A 14,137-nucleotide genomic window follows, 5' to 3' on the forward strand; every position below is an offset into this window, starting at 1 on the left:
AGGTGCTGGGCAGGAAGGGTCTGACCCTGAGCAGAGCTAGTGTGTCAGGTCATTGACTGAAATGACAAATGGAGAGATGGACAGGTGCCCCAAGTTCACTGTAGCGGATCTCGGGGATCAAGACAAGAAGACTGGGTCATTTGATTAAGATAGAGCCTTCAGGATGCTGAAAAGCTAGCCTTGAACTCCTGGGCTCAAGCAAGCCTACTGCCTCAACCTCCAGGTAGGTGGCCCTATAGGCATGAGCTACCACACCCTGACTATTGAATATATGCAGGGAACTGGTTTGCTCTGAGCTTTAAGCTCTCTGCTGTTGCCGGGTGAAAATCAGTCAGCAGCTGGACCTTACGTGTACCAGTGCTTTATTGCTTACAAAGATCTTCTTTAATATTTTAAATTCTGTCTATGAGCATGTGTGAGTGTCGGGGCACTCGTGTGCATGTATGTGTGCGTGCATGTATGTGTGCGTGCATGTATGTGTGCGTGCATGTGGAGACCTGGGAACAACCAGTAAGCTCCAGGGATCTGCTCGTCCCTGCCTCTTCGGCACTAGGATTACAAGTTTGTCCCACTGGGCAGGGCTTTTTTTTCCTTTTTAAATGTGGGTTCTGGGGATTGAACTCAGGTCTTTGTGCTTGTGGGGCAAGCCCTTGAGAAACTGAGCTGTCCTGCAGCCATTCCTATTGCAATGCTAGAAAGACGAATAAAATTTTTCTTCCCGTTTTTCTTTTTCTACTCCCCCCACCCCGCCCCGCCCCAGATAGGGTTTCTCTGTATAGCTTTGGAAACTCTGTAGACAGGCTGGTCTCAAACTCACAGAGATCCACCTGCCTCTGCCTCCCAACAGCTGGGATTAAAGGCATGTGCCACCGCCACCTGGCCTTTTCTTCCTCTTTTACAAATGAAAGACTGTAGTGAGGAGCTGTGGGCTGCATTCCTACTGCCTGGCTCCTGGCCACCTGGCTTACTCATGCCCCGAAATAACAACACACAAACTGTATTCATTTAAACACTGCAGGCCCATTAGTTTCAGCCTCTTACTGGCTAATTCTCACATCTTGATTAACCCATTTCTAATAATCTGTGTAGCACCACGAGGTGGTGGCTTACCGGAAAGATTCTAGCTTACGTGTGTCTTGGGTCGGAGAATCATGGCGACTGCCTCACTGCCTTCTACCCAGCATCCTGTTCTGTTTACTCCACCTACCTAATATTCTGTCCCATCAAAGGGCCAAGGCAGTTTCTTTATTAACCAATGAAAGTAGCGCATAGACAGATGACCCTCCTCCATCAAAAGACGAGGCTCTGAGAGGTGGAGGTGACAAGTACAACAGCCCCAAGGGAGGCCTGATGAAAAATTCCTGATTCAGTGTCTTCTTAGGAGAGCGTCTTATTGGGAAGAAATTGACAAGCAGCTCCCATTTTGGCCATCTCCTTCCTTGCTGTGGCCAGAGATGGCATAACCACACTCCCTTTGTTCCCTTTGGTGGGGCATCCCTTCCCTGGAATCATTCCTAACCGTCTCTCCTCTCCTCTGCTCTATGCCTTCCTCAACAGCTTCATCCAGAAGGCCACTCTCCTTGCATAGCCACCTGCCAGAATGCAGCACCTACCAGAACGCAGCACCCACCGGGATGCTTAACCGCGCCTACAGGTGTGTGTCCTTGTACTTTACAGCATGGCCACCCTCAACAGAGGCCTCTCCCTGGCCTGAGTTTGCTAGCTAACTTGATTGCAAGCTAACTCCTGTGATAAGCTAAGCAGATGCTTGATAGAAAACAGAAATCTCGCCACTCAATCTCTTGCGACTTCCCTCCTTCTTCCTGTCTGCCCGGTATGGGGTAATTGGTATTTTCCAAAAAGTAATTTGATTAACTCTTGGTAGGCTTTTTGAGGAAGGTACTATCATCACTTTAGACCCGAAGAGGCAGAAGCTCAAAGGCATTTACAAGGAGCAAGCGACCGTGGAGCCCAGGGTTAATCTGCGGCACTTCCTCCATGTTGGAGTATCTGTGTTTGTTCAGCCTGGGCATTTGAACTTCAAGTGTTACAAGGAGGACTCTAAAAACAACCTAGTGTTTCCCTGCACATCAGAGAGGAGATCATGATCCCGCAGATGACTCCGTGGATCTGCAGGCCCATCTAGCCGTCTGTTTATCTCCTGTCCACCCGTCCGCTCAACCTCGCAGCCATCTGCACTTCTATTTATCCTTTTCTGCTTTGTTTGCAGTCTAGAGATCCTTGGGTTTGTTTATTTGCTGTATCTAGTAAGCCACAAGCAGAGGCTCCCGCTGCTCGGGCCGCTCCCCGTTAGCTCTCAAAGCAGGGCAGGCTGGTGCTTCAGTTGAGCAGGGTTGCCCTTTTCCTTCCGCTTCCCTGTTTTCTGACTAAGGACATTCTTTGGGCTCTCAAAGTACATCGTATGTTCAGGTGCACATTTATTCTTCTGACAATTGTGCCCTTAAATTTCTTGTTTACAACAATGTCAACAGCATGACGGGTGGTGACACTGTAGACTCTTCCAGGTTTGCCATGGTAACATTTCCAGGGCATTCCATTCCATGGATGTTTACAACCTCATCCTTCCTGTAGATGTGTGTGGCTAAAAGAATAACTCTGTGTTCTCTGAAAGGCCAAGAGAACACACATCAGATGGCTGTCTCTTTTTGTGTTTGCCGTCATCTTGGCAAACAGCTGGAAGATAGTGTTTCTGGCTGAAAGAGTTGTTTTGTTTTATGAACTTGGGTCTCATGTAGCTCAGGCTGGCCCTGAAATCATGATTTATCCCCACCTCCCAAGTGCTGGGTTTATATCTATGAGCTGCTGTCCCCAGTTGTACCCAGAATTTTTGAGGAAAGCGTGGGTACCCCCTGCAGATGGCAGACAGGATAGGGGAACTCTTGAGTGAGTTCCGACTTGCTCTGAGTGGCCTTCTCTTTCCTGAACCATTGCCTTTGCAATTCTGCAAGAACCAGAATGGTGCATGCTGAAGACCAAAGCTCCTGGCTGCCTCCTCTCATTCTGACTGCTCCTTTTCATCCGTGTGATCATCTGGAACCTCCACCTAGTGTGTCACCCCAGGGAGGCAAAGTATAGTTCAGAAACTCACACTCCGGAGTGCAACTGTTGTTCAAGTGGATCAGTGGTGCTCAGTAAAGCAGAAACGACTGCGGGTGCCGTGCAGCAGGGGACATCACAGGACCATAAGGTGCCTTTCACCTGCACACCTCCGTGTCCAACTCCTGAATGCCCAGCTTTGGTTTCTTCATTTGTTTAGTAGGCCAGGAGGTTGGGAGTCCCCGTACCTCGTCTCCTCTGTCCTCTCGCAAAAAAAAGCCTCATCTCTGCCAGGGAAGAGGGCTTGTTATAAGTAGGATTTTTTTTTTAAAAAAAGATTGGAAGTTTGATAAGCTAAATCATGCTTGAAAAGATACAATAATCCATAGAAATGGGCAATACTGACAAAGATAGCATTGTTGGTCCAGTAAGAAACTTCACTCTGCATCTGAACAAGAAAAGGTACAGGTAGGAAATTAAAATGCTTAGAAGGGACATGCCGGTGAGAAGTGGGGAGGCTCTACCAGAGGGAAATGTGAAACCAGTTGATCTGTGTGCCCAGCCAGCAACTTACCCGAGAAACCGTTCTCTCTCTGAAGGTGCATACACCATCTGCTCAGTTCCCAGACTTCAGTGCTGTGGAGAAACTGGGCTTGGCACTGGTCTTCAGGCCATTCTAGCTTTCCGAGAAAGTCCAAAAAACTGGACTCTTATTTTTATGAGTGTGGGATTTTATTTTTAAATTATTGTATCTATTTGTATGTGTATGTGTGTGTGTTTGTATGTGTGTGTTTGTATGTTTGTGTGCATACCTTTCCACACCATGCATGTGCAGGTTAGAGGACATCTCGCAAGAGTTTCTCTTCTCTTTTCATCACGTGGAACCCGAGACTTGAACTCAGGTAGGCGGGCTTAGTGGCAAGTGCCTTAGCCCACTGAGCCCTCTCGCTGGCCCCTTCTTAACCACAAAATGAGGCAATAAAACATGGGCTACAGGGAAGAAAGAGTTATTATTCTTTCAGATGATGATGCTTCATGAGAAGGGACCCTGTAAAGGCAGCGTCACTGACTTCTCCAGCTCCCCACTCCGCCCCCCTGTCATGGGAAAAAGCATTGTTTTGGTGGTTTGAGGGGAGAAACTGAGCAGTACTATCTGGGTGATGCCTGCCCGACAAAGGGCAGCCTGACCCAGCCTGACCTAGTTGACTATCAGAAAGCCTGCCTCTGCCGGGCGGTGGTGGCGCATGCCTTTAAATCCCAGCACTCGGGAGGCAGAGACAGGCGGATCTCTGGGAGTTCGAGGCCAGCCTGGTCTACAAGAGCTAGTTTCGGGACGGGCACCAAAGCTACAGAGAAACCCTGTCTCGAAAAACCAAAAAAAAAAAAAGAAAAGAAAGCCTGCCTCCAAGATTCTGTATTAAGAATGCTATTTGTCTACAGCTACAAACCATATTCTCTAATGTCTCATTCATAGCCCTTCCCTCCGCTGGCTTGTTAGTCTTATTTCTGAGTTCATTCACAACTCAGGCAGAGAAAGGGAACTCTATTGATTGGGTCTCTCTCCAGACTCTAAAAATGTGCTCTGGTCTCAGGTCTTGAGTTTTCTTCTTGTGGGTGTGGAGGCTCATGCCTATAATCCCAGCACTTGGGAGGCAGAGGCAGGAGGATTACCCACAAGTTTATAACCAGCCTGGTCTGTATAGTGAATTCCAAGTCAACTGGGGTTTATATAGTGAGTGTCTCAAGAAAATAAAAAATAAAAACAAATTTTTTCCTTGTGACAACCAGTGAAATATTGGATTTTGGTCAGGACTTATTGCCATTTCATCATGGTGGAGGCAGTCATGCTGGTATCTAGTAATTCTCCAGGGTGCAGCCTGAAGGAATAGAGGAAAGATCCAGGCGATGCAGGGAGAGAATAAGGAGAGAACTAAAGAGAGAGACCTCTAGGTACCCATTAGAGGAGGACAACGAAGTGAAAAGATTTGTGGTAAGAAGATCAAAGAAGATTTTATATCCTGTTCTGAACATTACACACTCGGGATCACCTGTAATAAGGTTATTTTCTTTCAAGTAGTGATCTATACCTCGGCACCCTTCCTGAAGGTAACACAAAAATAATAACATCTCCCCTGGCCTCTTCCCAAGGTCAAAAAGACCAATCGGATTATCTTTAGAGAATCCAGTTAACCAAGGCCTGTTACCTGTATTATGGATAGCGTGACCCAAGAAGGCAGGAATAAGTCAATCACATATTTCTGAACTCGCTTTCAAAAGACCCTGAAATCACAAGCTCCATCCTTCCCTGTCACCGGGAACAGAGCTACCAAGGCCGAGAACAATGTAAGCAGCAATGTAAACCATTTTGAGACTCACTCAGCAGGCATTTATTAAGCGCTGACTGTGTGCCTCTCACGGGGTCTGAGAACTGAGGATGGAAAATTGAATAAGCCGCCTGAACAAAGAGGGCTTACAGTGGTGGCGATTTCCGGCAATTCAACGCGGTGTGCTTTTGTTTTGTCTCATTTTACTGAGAGCGTATTTTTTAAAGAATGTTTGGGAATTACAGCCCAACGATAAAATATGTTTTGTTTCACTTCCTTTATGACAGCAGTGACCTTCTGACCAAAAGCAAAGTTCTGGCCTTTCTAAATATCCCGCGTTGGCTGGGTTTAATGGGTTTTCAAAATAAATGAATTGGATTTCTCAACCTGTCAAAATACAGAGCACAGGGGTTCTCTTTAGACTTGAGAGGCCGGCTCTGAGTGCAGATCCCAAGTCTGCCATCTGAGCAGGAGAGCAGAGGGCCAGATTATCAGCAACCCGTTATTTTTGCCTCGGAACAGAGGCAGGAGCTTGGAGGTCAGTTGAACTTCACCATGATGTCTGGGCAATCAGGGCAGATGATGTCCTGGACTTTCTCACTCAGGGGAGAACTTGAGACGATTTTCTCTCAGATATGACCCCAAGCTTCTGATAATCCTGTAGTAGCAACCCTGGGAGGGGCACCTGGGAGGAGCGGGGCCGCCTGAAGAAGGTGCCAAGGTCTCTCTCGATGCACCATTGCAAGCAGGAGGATGAGCCAGGAAATGATGCAGTGGGGGATGGAGAGATAGCTCAGTGGGTAAAAGTGCTGGCTGCTCATGCATGGGGATGTGACTTTAGATCCCGACACCTGTTAAAGAGCTGGGTGTGTCACAGGTTTGTAACACCACTCTGGAGGAGGGATGGACACAGGAAGATCGCTGGGGCGGCTGACCACCAGCTGCACTCCAGGTTCAGTCAGAAACCCTGCTTCAAGGGCATAAGCCAGAGAGCGAGAAAACAGGATACCCAACCTCCTGCACATGTGCCCATCACCGTACATATATATGCCACACTCATACACGCCCATACATGTTCACACACATACACACACAAAGTAAATAATATAAAACAAGGTACTGTAGTGCCCATGTGTGGAGATGTTCTAGCATTCAGACAGTCTGGACTGTACCCCAGCTCCTTTTCTCTCTCGTCATTTGGAGCGACTTTGGAGAGAGCCTCAGTTCACCCATTTATGCAAAGGGACAGATAGTAATTCCAATTGCACTGGGCTGTCAATAAGGTCACTATAACAACCGAACCGAATAGAATTCCTCCAAAAAATAGACCCTCAAACCAGCCCCTCTTATTTCACAGTCAGTTCTGTCAGAGGTCAAGCAAGGCCTTCTGTATAATAAGAAATACCGTGGGGCCTGGGGAGATTGTTCACTAGTTAAGGGCACTTCCGGAGGACTCAGGTTTGAGTCCCAACCCACAGTTATCTACACTCCAACTCCAGGGAATGCAGTGCTCTCCTCTAGCCCCTGCAGGCGTCAGGCTGTACATGATGCATGGATATGCATGTAGACAAAGCATAAGATGACAAATACATACACATGGACACACATTTCAATTTTTAAAAGAAATCTCAAAAAAAGGGTCAAAGAGAAATCATGATATCTGATAACTAGATTCTATTCTGTGTTTTGTGGCTGTATTATAAACCTCATTTGAAGGTAGTGTATAAAGTTGGGCTATGTGACAGCACCGGAAAGGGCCCCTCTTCACAGCGAGGACCCTGTGTATATAACAGGGCTTTTGCAATAGTAGTGCTGGCTCCTCATATCCTCACCCTGCTGTTTTACATACGGTATCTCTTTTTTAGACAGAATTTTACATATCCAAGGCTGGCCTCAAACTTGCTATGTAGCAGGATGACCGTGAACTTTTGATCCTCCTGTCTCGACCTCCAATGTCCTGGGCTTTGGGGTGCGCACCTCCACACCTGATTGTGTGTTACTAGTTATGGATCCAGTGTAGGGTTTCCTGCATGCTAGGAAAGCACTCTCAACAGCAGAGCTACATCTCCAGCCTATGCCATATGAATTACAAAATTTGATCCCAAAGCATGAGTGAGGGAGGAAAATAAAATCCCCCAGGCTCCTTTGAGGTTCATGAAGGGACAGTGGAATCTCAACAGATGGGAGAGCCCTCTGCAGGAAGGGCTTTTATTGCACATTAAGCAATCACACCCCTTTCCAGAGTCCCTGTTCCAGGTACCTGTACCAGATCCTCAGACCATGCCACCCAAAAATTAAATTCATTTCTCTGGAATTCCGGGAGTACATGCTTCCTCTGTGGAACAGACTCTACGATGTTCTGTGTCTTCTTACCAGAGCAAGGGCTCTTGTTAACAGGTGTCTTCTGTGACTCCATGATGTTTTGTGCCTTCCTGCCAGAGCAAGGGCTGGTGCTAAGGGATGTCTTCTGTGACTCCATGAAGTCCTAGGGTCTTCACATCAGGATGGGTGGGCAGCCACAAACAAGAAAGAAAAGGTGGAAGAAAGGAAGCTGAATGCTAGTCCCCACCTGCCCAAACCATCGCTCATCCGAGACACTTTGCAGAGTGGGCTTGGGAACCATGCAGCATGACGCAGAAGGGGGCGCATAAGCATCCTGCTCAAACTTCAGTGCCGAGGGTGCGAGACCTTGGTTGGGGTCATTCTGCTCTTCCATGCTGCTGGCTCGGGTCCTCACCGACCATTAAATGAACATCAAGAGCGTCCCAAGTGTTGGAAATAACAGGGCAGAAGGATTTCCCAGCCCGGATGTGAAATAAATCACGGAATGAATGCCCTCAGACAAAGAGAAGCGCCTATCGGCACTCGGCCAGCAAACAACCTGGGAGCCACAATGGCGTAAAGCGGGGAGGGCTGGCGCAGCCGGTTTATGTGTTTCTGTCTGCCTGTTACTGTGAATTGCGAGCCAGGGAGCAGTGTTAGGAGCATATTGAGCTGGAAGAGGGTAGTCCACAGTGTTCCCAAGTTTGTCTTCTTTTTATTCTTTATTATCCCCACCACCTTGACCTTCGCCGTCAACACGGCTATCGTCATCTATCACATTTATCCTCGTCCCTTGCCCGGGGACCATCCCTCACGGCTTACAGAGAACTTCTTCATCTGCCACGACAATGTGATCATCACACTTAACTATCTGAGGTGGGAAAGGCAGAAGAAGCCTTGACCACTTCCCAGAGTGTAAACAAAAGCTTACAGGCGGCAAACGGTGCACAAAGCCGGCTTTCATGTACAACATTAAAACTTTACTCTGAGACTATTAGAACGTTTAACACCGGATGAGGCATGGGGCATGCCAGTCAGGACAAGCATGGTCATACTCAGTGGATGTGACCATTCTGGTTCTTGTACCTGAATGTCTCCTGGATTCGATGTTTGAAATAGTGTGTCGCTACACTCTGAAGTGGTAGTCTTTTAGCCTATGCTTTTGGGCTGTTTCCCCTAAGTTCGTCTGTTCCCAAATAAGGCAAGCTGAAGCGCTTAAGCAAAGCTGAGTCTGGAAACAAAGGAGCAGTGTCCTCCCTTGATGAACTTCAGAGCAGTGGGTGGGTGTAAAGCGGGAGATGAGGGGCCCTGACGTGGGTCTGTGGGAGCCCACACCAACCTTAAGGACGTTCTGAAGGGAGCACAGGTTTTCAGCTGAAAGAGAAAGCCAGGAATTGGGAGCCGGACAGAAACGGGCCAGGATGTGGGTGCGGGTTAGGAATGGACGACAATCCCAGTCCCCTCTGGGAATGCAGTCTGCTCCTGCTCTCCTGAGCAAGTGGACTATTAGCCTGGCTTAGACAAGCGATGCAGAGGGCAGCCGGCGCCCAGGACTTTCTCAAAGCTAACAGAGAGCGGGCATGCTACAAGCTCAGAAACAGCTAGAAGATAATCAGTTTCTCCACGTTCCGGAACCCACATCCCCGCATCCCATTAATGCCACTCATTCTATTTTTAGGTTTAGTTTTATCAGCTCTTCCTAGGGACTAATCATTGAAAAGAATCTTTTTCATTTCAAGACTAACGTATATTTGCAATGAAAAAAATGAGTATAGATATGTCATAAAAGTAAAATATTATCCAAATCACCCATAATTTTCCATCTAGAAGCAGATCAGCTTACCCAGTGTATAGTCAGTCACCCTTTGAAAATGTCCTAGGCATGACGTTACCACAGCAGTGGCAGTCCACAAAACTTTCACTATGCTATAGCTAATGGCTTCTTCTGAAAATTCTGGGTCATTATCTCCTTGTTGATAATACAGACTTAATACAAGGTATCTGAAAATATTTTGTTATGTGACTATCTTGTGGATACCATAAAATCAGAGGCAGGTCATATTTATTAGAAATATCCAGACAGGGCACAGGAACAAATTGCTCATACCCGAGCAGAGTCCTGTGTTTTCAAAGTAGCCATGTAAAACGCAGAGCTCAGGGGAACCATACATCACCACCACATAAACAATACCAACAATTCTTGATTTATGTCTTCACGTTCTCTGCCTTGTTCTTGTGGGGAAGTTGGTAAGAGCTAATTAGCTGATACCTACTTTTCTTTCTTTCCCTATTTCTTTTGAAGATGGAAGATAGGAAATATTACCACAATGAAAGAAGAAGAAAGCCCAAAGGAAAAAAAATCTTTAAAAAAATAAAAATAAAAACCCTGAGAACTTGTCAGCATGATACACAGCGCTGAAGGTTAGAGCAAAGCAAAACAAACGTGTGAGTTATTTCTCGGATCAAAAGTTGCAGTCATCTCTGGGGCTTGTTTCTTCGATATTTAGACAGCTGCAAATGGTGAGCAAGATGGCAAGCTGGGGAGGGGGGAGAACGTTTCAAAATAGATGCCTTCGGGTGAGCTGGTCTTTTGCTGTGTTTCTAACCGGGGTCTTCATCAAAAGAATTCCTATCAGCATGAAGGAGGGAGCTTAACACAGAGATGAAGGTGTGTTTCCTAGGATGGTAATCCTACTGAACTGATAGCGGCGTAAATGTGTGCAGAGAGGCATCAGTAAGTAAGGACCTCAGCTTCTCCACCTGTAAGGAATTATTCCGCAGGCCTTTTAGTTTAGAGGATGGGCAATGCGCATGCATGAGTGCAGGTGCTCAGAGTCCAGGCGAGGACACCAGATCCCCTGGGGCCAGAGCTGCAGGTGGTTGTGAGCCACCAGGTTAGGTGCTGGGAACTGAACTCTCGTCCTTTGGAAGAGCAAGTGCTCTTGACTGGTTAGCCATCTCTCCAGCCCATTTCCACACACACAGACGCAACTGTTTAACTAATTAAATTTGTCATAGCGTATGGCCGCAGCAATTTCTGAATCCATCGACTTGGAATTTGTGACTTTTAAAGCCTATCGGAGTCTCAGTGAACCTTTTTAAAGGTCCGGTGATGCCTTCTGGTGTTTATGGAGATTTTCTTGCCCACAAATAAGCCAATAATTCCCTGCATTAAAAAAGAAATTTGGTTCTTAGAGTAAGCTTCTTTAGTTAGGAGAAAGGTCTTACTTGTTTGAAAACATGGTGAGCTTCTATTGAGAAAGTTTAAGGAAAAAAAAAATATGTGAGCTAAGAAGTTGAATTCCGAGCTGGGGAGATGGCTCAAGGGTTAAGAACACTGACTGATCTTCCAAAGGCTCTGGGTTCAATTCCCAGCACCCACATGGCAGCTCACAACTGTCTGTAACCCCAAGATCTGATACCCTCACACAGAGATACATGCAGGCAGAGCACCAGTGCACATAAAATAAGAATAAATAATTTTTTTTAAAAAAAAAGTTGAATTCCAATGTGTGTGTGTGTATGTGTGTGTGTGTGTGTGAAAGAGAGAGAGAGAGAGAGAGAGGCAGACACAGAGACATAGACAGACAGACAGACAGACAGACAGACAGACAGACAGATGTGTGCATGTAGCTGTAAGGAGACAGTGGGAGGCAGTCAATTCTCACCTTCCATCTGTAGTTCCCAGAGATCAAATTCAGGTTGGCAGGTTTGGTAACAGGTGTCTTTACCTGCTGAGCTATCTTGCCAGGCTTCAACATGCATTTTTATAGAAAAAGAGTTAAAAAAGGAATGAAAAGAAAGAAGACATTAAAAAGCCAGAATGAATATTCTGCCCTATGAAAATAAGGAATGAAGAAAATCTAGGCAAAGAGTGATGTCAAAGAGAGGTTAGAGGACAAAACAAATAGCAAAAAGTGGGAAATAATGCTGGGTACAAAAGAACCTTTTGTCATGGTCACTGAAATATAAATATAGGGGCTAGAGAAATGATTCTGTAGCTATAAGTTCTTCCAGAGGTCTTAGGTTTGAGTCCCAGCACACATACCTGTAACTCGTGTTCCAGTGGATCTGTCGCCCTCTTCTGGCCTTCGTGGGCATTGCATACATGTAATGCGCAGACATCAGGGAAAGGGCTGTAGGTAGGGTGCAAAGATCCCACAAAAGAAAGAATGCCTAAACCTGAAGGGCAAGAGTAGCCACCAAGCACTCTGTGTTTGGAGCTTAAGGGGCTGTTGTGCAGAACTCTGAGGAAAGAAGGGGTTCCCATGGCTCACACCGTTGGAAAGCAACAGTGTCTACAAGGGAAGAGGAGAGAAGGTTGGATTTTGTTCTAAGAGCAACAGCAAGCAGAAAAAAAAATTAAACAAGAGTGTCATGGACTGTGTTTTGAAAGATTGCCTTGGCTATACCTCATAACAAATATAACAGTTCGTTCAAGATGGGTTATAGACCTAAATGTAAAAGCTAAAACTATCAGGTACTCAGAAGTAAACAAAGAAATTGATCTTTACGATCTTGGTTTAGGCAATGGTTTATCAAGCATGACCCCTGAATAAGAATGAAAAGAAGAAGACAGATTTGGGTTTTCAAAATGAAAGAGTTTATGTCTCAGAGTGCACCGCTGTGATGATGATCAACCTTCATTATCAATTGGATGGTAACTAGATTTGGAATCGCCTAGGAGAGGCACCTCCAGCTACATCTGAGGGAGTTTCCAGAGAGCTTTCACTGATGATGGAAGAGCATCTCAGAATGTGGGCAGCACTAGGCTGGTTCTCCAGACTGAACAAGAAGAGGAAGTGAGTGGGGCAGAAGTACCCGGCCTCTCTGCTTCCTGAGTGCAGCTGCAATGTGACCACCCACCTCCCGCTCCCATCCCCACTACAACAGACTGTATCCTCACAGTGTGAGCCAGAATAAGCCCTTCTCCTGTAAGGGTTGGTTTGGGTTTTTGTTTTCATGGCAACAAGAAAAGGAACTAATAAAATCATAGAGCAGGTAAAACTAGAATCCACAGAATGAGAGATGATTGATATCTGCAAGTCAAGTATCAGATAAGGGACTTGTACCCAAGATAAATAAAATCTCAAATATTCAGACCATCCTCATTTTAAATTGAGCAAAGGGTATAAGATGGACAAATAGCCCGCAGCACATCAGAAGATGCCTGTGTTACTAATAACTAGGGAATTCAAGTCAAACCACAATGGGACACGATTACACCCACCAGCATAGCTGCTTTAGAAAAGACAGACAGAACCTAGTGTTGTCAAGGATATGGAGAAGTTGGTGGGTTGTAAAATGGTTGTGGTCACCTTGAATAATAACTTGGCTGTAGTGATATTTTGTTTGTGTTCTAACAAATAAACCTTGCCTGAAGATCAGAGTGCAGAGCTAAGCCACTAAATGGCCATAGAGGACAGGCAGTGGTGGCCACACATTTAATCCTAGCATTCAGGGGACAGAGGCAGATGGATCTCTGTAAATTCAAGGCCATCCTGGGCTACACAAGACCGAATCTGTTTAAAAGAGAAGCAGAGCTCTCACAAAGTTGATCCCAGCACTTGGGATCACATGCCTTTAATCCCAGCTCTAGGAGGGTGGAGACAGGAGTGATATGGCTGGGTGGAGAGATGAATGTAAGGCAGGAGGAGACAGGAGCCCAGAGGCAGTCTGAGGATTCAGTCTGTGATGTAGGAGGTTCTTCTGTTTTGTGTTGATTTCATTGGTTAAATAAAGAAACTGCCTTGGCTTTTTGATAGGGCAGAAAATTAGGTAGGGAGTAGACAGAATAGGATGCTGGGTAAAAATCGGACTCAGGTAGACACCATGGCTCTCCTCTCCGAGATAGACACCTGTTAGACTCATCCCGGTAAGCCACAGTCAAGTTGCAATACAGATTATTAGAATGGGTTGAATCAATATGTAAGAGCTAGCCAATAAGAGGTTAGAAATAATGGGCCAGAAAGTGTTTAAATGAATGCAGTTTCTGTGTTATTATTTCCGGGGCTAAGCTAGCCATGCGGGAGCTGGACAGGATGAAAAGCAGGCCTGCTCACCTCATCACTACAAGTCTGAGATGCAGTTTGAGGATTCATAGAGACAGAATCACCTCTTCGGTCTGAGCATTGGCAGAGGTAAGAACTGCTCTGCTTCTCTGATCCTTCAGCTTTTGCTGCGAGAGCTAACTCCAGGTTTTTTTGTTTTGTTTTGTTTTTTGTTTTTTGTTTTTCAAGACAGGGTTTCTCTGTAGCTTTGGAGCCTGTCCTGGAACTCACTCTTGTAGACCAGGCTGGCCTCGAACTCACAGAGATCCTCCTGCCTCTGCCTCCCAAGTGCTGGGATTAAAGGCGTGCGCCACCACCGCCCGGCTCCAGGTTTTTATTATTAAGAACAATTAGAGGGGGCTGGAGAGATGGCTCAGTGGTTAA

Source organism: Chionomys nivalis, chromosome 9 (assembly GCF_950005125.1).
Source record: "Chionomys nivalis chromosome 9, mChiNiv1.1, whole genome shotgun sequence".
In the NCBI taxonomy this organism is placed as follows: domain Eukaryota; kingdom Metazoa; phylum Chordata; class Mammalia; order Rodentia; family Cricetidae; genus Chionomys; species Chionomys nivalis.